This window comes from Mytilus galloprovincialis, chromosome 3, assembly GCF_965363235.1.
Source record: "Mytilus galloprovincialis chromosome 3, xbMytGall1.hap1.1, whole genome shotgun sequence".
NCBI lineage: Eukaryota > Metazoa > Mollusca > Bivalvia > Mytilida > Mytilidae > Mytilus > Mytilus galloprovincialis.
In genome coordinates, this window is record NC_134840.1 from 40,055,046 (window position 1) to 40,061,169 (window position 6,124).

The window sequence follows — 6,124 nt, forward strand, 5'->3', positions numbered from 1 at the left end:
TAATGGTAAAAAAATTTAAAAAATTTGAAATGTTGCTTTTTGTAGTTTAAGGTGGTACCTAACACTACAGGGAGATAACTCTGTAAAGTCAGCTAAACGTTTTAATTACGTTGTGTTGTAAAAGGAATATTAAGCTTCTCAATGATCAAAATTGGTGTTTGTCAGATTGCTATATATCCAGTGTAATTTTTCTGACAAAACGGTTGGTTCAAAAAAAAAATAATTTTTATATTTTTATTAGTCTCAAAGTAAATACTTTGACAAAATTTTATGAAAATTAAACGAGCCAAATTAATTTTAGTGAAAGTGTTGGGTACCACCTCAAACATATTTATTCCTGAAATTTACAAATATATCAAAACGTAAAATCTAGAAACAAGCTGCACACAGCTTATAACATAATCAATCTGATTGTTTTTTGTAAGTACATATTTCCCTGCGATGAGAGCTGTAACTGAGAACTTTATCAATGGAAATTTAAAACTGGAAAGACTTTTCAGTTCTCACTTTTTGAGAAAAAAATTAAAATCTTAGAACACTGTCACAAAAATTGAGAATGTTCATAGCCTGCAGTTCAGTGGTACACAATTATTTTTTTAAATGTATTGTAGTAGTTATTAAATAAAAGAATTCAATTGAATTTTAGATAATAAACTTTCAGCTTTAATCAAATGTTTTGATTTAGAAGGTGCATATCTCTTCCATTTGTCCAAATTGACTCCATCATGAATTCTTGACTAAGGAAATGAAATTACACAAAACAACAATTAATTGATATTGTCAACCTTCCTATATGTTCTAGCTATTCATTTGCTGCTCATTCTTTGTACGAAGACTATCAAAATATAACACCCCCTCCCCCCAAAAAAAAAACAAAAAAAAAAAAACAATCATTATGGCTGTCTTTTCCCTCAGAGCTCTTAAAAGCTCTTTGATTATTTATCTTTGTCAACAAAGGAAATTCTGCTTTTTGTAGTATTTAAAGCTTGACGCTAAAATTGTCTTATCAAATGAATTGATTGTTTCAGTACGGGAAAATATAAAATATGAGCAGCCATTTTTAAAAATTATGTTTTGTTGTACAATTATAACGCAATTCTAAACTAAAAATCACGATCAGGAAAATCAAATTGACGCCATTATAAAATTTGGGATCCGATTGTTCCAAAGTGTAAAAGATTAGATGCTTGTCAAATAAAAAATAGTAACAACATGACGCATATTAGAAGTGTTTTAGGATAACAATAAAATCAACAGAGCCCTTCGGTCAAAATGTTTTGGTTTGCGTTAAGTCATAACTAGGCATTTACGGATAAATATATATTAAGGAACTGGGTTGTTTTTATTTGAGATACATGGCATTTGACTTTGAAATTGATCAAAAGTATGATGATTCTTGTTCCACTGAAATTTGTAAGAAATAAACAGAAACAAAAAATGTTTTGGAAAATATGTCGAATGTTTGATACATATATTTTGTTTAAACCACTCCGTGACACCTGTGACTGAGAGTTGTTGTCCTTTGTTTGGATAATCAAATTAATGTTACAATTTTATTGTTGATGTTTTTTTATCCCTTTTTGGCACAAACTGGTAACTTTAATGTGGTTTGATATTTATACATCCTCCCCTCATAAATGTTTGCTTTTGAGTGTTTATAGTTAAACTATATTGAAACCTTGTGTTTGAGTTTTGGTAAAGAAACCAATAGACCACTCAAAGTACGATGCATTTCCGTCAAAAATTTTGGTTTAAGGGAACATCATTCGTGCGTTTAAGGGCATTGTCACTTCCGTTTGAATGTTGAATGAGTGGTTGGAAAAATATGATGCTATATCGCACGAAATTATGCGACAAATTGAATTCTCAAAATTGACAATCAGCACTGTTGTCATGAAGGAATTGTGAGTAAGTATCAAGCCTATAGAACAATCATTATTTCTAGTTTATCCTGCACAATTCCGATCACCAAGACGCTTTATAAACGTTTATAGTGCAGGGATACAGGTGGTCCCCTCAATCTGGTAAAGACGTCACAAAGGGGGACGAAAGATACCAAAGGGACAGTCAAACTCATAAATCTAAAACAAACTGACAACGCCATGGCTAAAAATGAAAAAGACAAACAGAAAAACAATAGTACACATGACACAACATAGAAAACTAAAGAATAAACAACACGAACCCCACCAAAAACTAGGGGTGATCTCAGGTGCTCCGGAAGGGTAAGCAGATCCTGCTCCACATGTGGCACCCGTCGTGTTGCTTATGTGATTACAAATCCGGTAAATAGTCTAATTCGGTAGGTCACATTCATGAAAGGGAAGGGGATTGTAGTTACGACGTAAGGAACATATCACAAAGGCGCGCATAATTGACGAGATTTTTATCCGGTGACGGACAAACTCGAAAGTGGTCTTTTATTTGACTCCTTAATTGACCTTTTAATAAAAACCGGAAGAAGCTTATTACCTAAAGATACAAATTAACTAATTTAGTTTGAAATTAGTTAAAGATACTAGTAATAATTATTCTAATTCATAAAGATACCTCTTAAATCATACTTTCTGGAATAAATTTCCTTGAGGCAAAACTCTTAATTCTTGTTCGGATTTAATTTTACATATTAAGGTCTTTTTTTTGGTTTTATCAGATCTTCAAAGTTTATATGAGCTTTGTCGAAATCCTCATCATGTGCAGTATAAATGGTACCGTTTATGAAATTTGTTCCACTATTTTTCATATCAAATGAATCATGATTATTCTGCGTAACTATCCTTATGCAAATTCATTTCAACTAACGTATCATAATTCATACATGTTAATTAATACTTGGGTGTAAAGACCTTTTAATTTTTTCTGGACAATTAATTCTTAATTTTATTTTAAAAAGTCGTTTTCCAGGGGCTTTACGGAAAATTGTATGAAAAATATGTTGACATTTTTATTAATGTAAAGGTGAACAACATGCAGGTTACAGGAAGTTACGGTGACGAAAGATTGTTTATACATACATTGTAATTACATAACGAGTACACATTCACACTTAAAATATGAAAAAAACAACATTAATTATTTAACTAGACAAGAATATTATAGCATCACGAAAGGGATATTGTTTTACATAAATGTCTTAATACGTCATCAAATGCTTCAAAAGGTCAAATTGAAGATGTTGGAATTATTTACTTTTTTATATTAAATTTTATGTTATTTTGTTCGATGTGCATATATTAAATACATACATTTATATACAATACATATAATAACAAAGAACAAACAGAGAACAACGTAAGTTCATTTTTAAATAACAAGTTTACTTAATGGATTTCAATTAAATGTAAAGATATGTTTTGTCTTTTAATTTATGTGAAAAAGTTATCCAAGCACACTTTACCTTGAAGATTTACTTATTTTAGTGACTTTTAAAGTTGAGGTTAAAAATCTTAAAAGACGTAGTTTTTAGTCTATTTTGCAAACTTTGTATAACAGAACTGTTTTGGAGAGAAAATCTCCGCACTCAAAATTTGGATTCAGTTCTTATATTCGTGAATTGATTTTTTATAATCTCGAATGCTATTTCTTTTTAGAAAATGAAGTGCCTGGTATTTATTAGCGTTTTTGCTGTTATATTATTATGTTGTGTAAATGGACAAGGGAGTGAAGGTGGAAGGGGTGGTGGTCCTGGACAACCCGGTGAACCCGGAAGACCTGGTGAACCCGGACAACCTGGAGAACCTGGGTGGGAATTTGGAGAAGGATGTCCGGGAGAACCTGGTTCCCCTGGAGGTCAAGGAGGCACAGGAGGGAGAGGAGGAAGAGGTTGTTAAAACGGTAGGTGTGTTTTAAATATGTACATAATATTCTGTATAACATATTAAACTGTTTGTTCAAAAACGTAATGATGAAAGTGTGGGAAAGCCAAGATTTGATTGGCTTTCACTGATAACATAGTAAAGTTTATAGTCATTACCTAACCTGGACATAATTTTATATTTATAAAAAAGAAGATGTGGTATGATTGCCAATGAGACAACTGTCCACAAGAGACCAAAATGACACAGACATTAACAACTATATGTCACCGTACGGCCTTCATGTATGCATTGATAAATTCTTCGATACATGTATGTATAAGTGTATTACGTTTTCTTTTACATTTGAAACCATGTTTGAAGATAAAAAAAATAATAATGAAGTAATTTCTTTTCAGAACTATTGATGCTCAAACTAGACAGTTATAAGAAGATGGAAACATGAACCAGAACAACACACATCAAAATTTAAAAATATAAAATATTTAAAAAAGAATTATGTGTTCAATTGTTGCATCCGCACTGAATGTATTAATACACATCATATGTTTGACTTAAGGTTTTTCCGCGCAAATTATACAATGTAACATTTGTTTTTATAATTATCTGGAGTATTAAATAACATTAAAATATGACAAATGCATTAAATGTAATCATTCTACCACATTTCGATAACAAATAGTAACAAGTAAATGATTTTGCATTTAAAAAATGCTTTCTTAACAGCTAAAGAAATATTGCTTATGAAATGGAATCTTAAAATAGTTAATCATGATATATGTTTTGTTTTTTACTTCACATTGCTTTCCTTGTTTATTTTTAAAATGTTCATTCAACACTTATGAAATATAAGATGTGGTATGATTGAAAATAAAACAACTCTCCACCAGAATCCAAATAACATAGAAATTGACTATTGGTCACCTAAGATTTTCAACAATTAGAAAATTACATACCTCATTATTAGCTATAAAAATGTCAAATGACAAATTAAAAACAAGAAAACAAGAAAACAAACGGCTTGATTTGTGTATAAAACAATGAAAGAAAAAAAAGATATACAACAACAAACGGTCAAGACTGAACCACACATGCCTGACTATGGAACGAGGACATATAGAATGTGGCGGGGTTGATATTGTTGGGTGGCGTAAAAGCCTCTCCTTAACCTGGAACAGTGGTGTAAACATACAACATTAGAACAAACTATAAGACCAACTGCAATGTGTTTAACTAATCAAATCGATAAGAGTATAAAACAGATATGAAAGTAATCAGATGTATGCTTATTCCACATTCAAAGACCAAAGAGTTCCGTAGCACCTGTGCTAGCTCATTACTTATTTTTGTTTTGTTGTTCCCGTAGACATACCAAACAATTCCGTATTGGTTTGTATATCATAGCAAGAAAGCATTAAGAAAAAATCCTGAACAATCATAGGTCTGTTTATGTAACTTTATAATTCAACCAAAGAAAAATAATTGCTTCTTCTTTCCCCATTCTATTTCCAATATTATATAAATGTTCTGCATCTGCAAAATGCTTAAAGATACATTTTTTTACAAACTATTTACATCGACTTTAATAAAATCACAACTGGGCTTCACATTTTTGTACTTATCTAGGACCGGTACGAATCAGAAGACATGTTGTTATTAAAGACATACGATGAACAGTTAATATAAAGAACGTGAAAATAAATGATATTTCTTATAAAAAAAAATAGAAAGGTGTGGTATAATTGTCAATGGAACAGGTATCTAATATAGTCCTCGCAATGTAAAAAAGCTGAATACTACAACTACTGGTGATGCCCTCGTTGACAAACAGTCCACCAGCAATGGCATCCAAGTGGTTACAAAAACTTCCAAAATGAAACATGGACGCCAGAAACTTTTCGTTTGCATATATACCTACATGTACAGTAGGAATATATTAATACTTCGAATACTTCAACATTTAATAAACAGCAAACTTATAAAAGATGAACATGTAAATGATATGTCATGTCAAAGTAAAATGCTGACTACGTGGCTGGTTAAACTCTCGTAACGAAACACCCACCAGCAATGACAGCAACCGACTGGTTGTAAAAATTAAACAATTTTACCAGACTTTAGCGTATATTTTTTACGCCAAACGTGCATTTCTCACGACTCATCAGTTCGAAGGGCAAATCAGACCACCAATTACTCCCTTCAACTTCGAACGTACAAGAAGCCCTACTCTGACACTAAATAGTACTTTTGACGTCATTTTTTAATAGACAACTTTCGAGTTCGATGCATTTCCGTCAAAAACTCTGGTT

The 6,124-nt window shown here is 31.4% G+C and overlaps 1 long non-coding RNA gene across 3 annotated transcripts; it reads left to right on the forward strand.

Annotated features, from left to right (window-relative positions):
* The first annotated feature begins 3,144 nt into the window (after positions 1-3,144).
* On the forward strand, positions 3,145-4,311 carry LOC143066412 (uncharacterized). Of its 3 annotated transcripts, none has more exons than XR_012975602.1 (3): positions 3,145-3,291; positions 3,591-3,834; positions 4,214-4,311. It is a non-coding gene; the product is annotated as an uncharacterized LOC143066412 (long non-coding RNA). The 3 variants fall into 3 exon arrangements; XR_012975604.1 differs by lacking the exon at positions 3,145-3,291 and adding an exon at positions 3,297-3,340; XR_012975603.1 differs by lacking the exon at positions 3,145-3,291 and adding an exon at positions 3,360-3,455.
* The last annotated feature ends 1,813 nt before the right edge of the window (positions 4,312-6,124 follow it).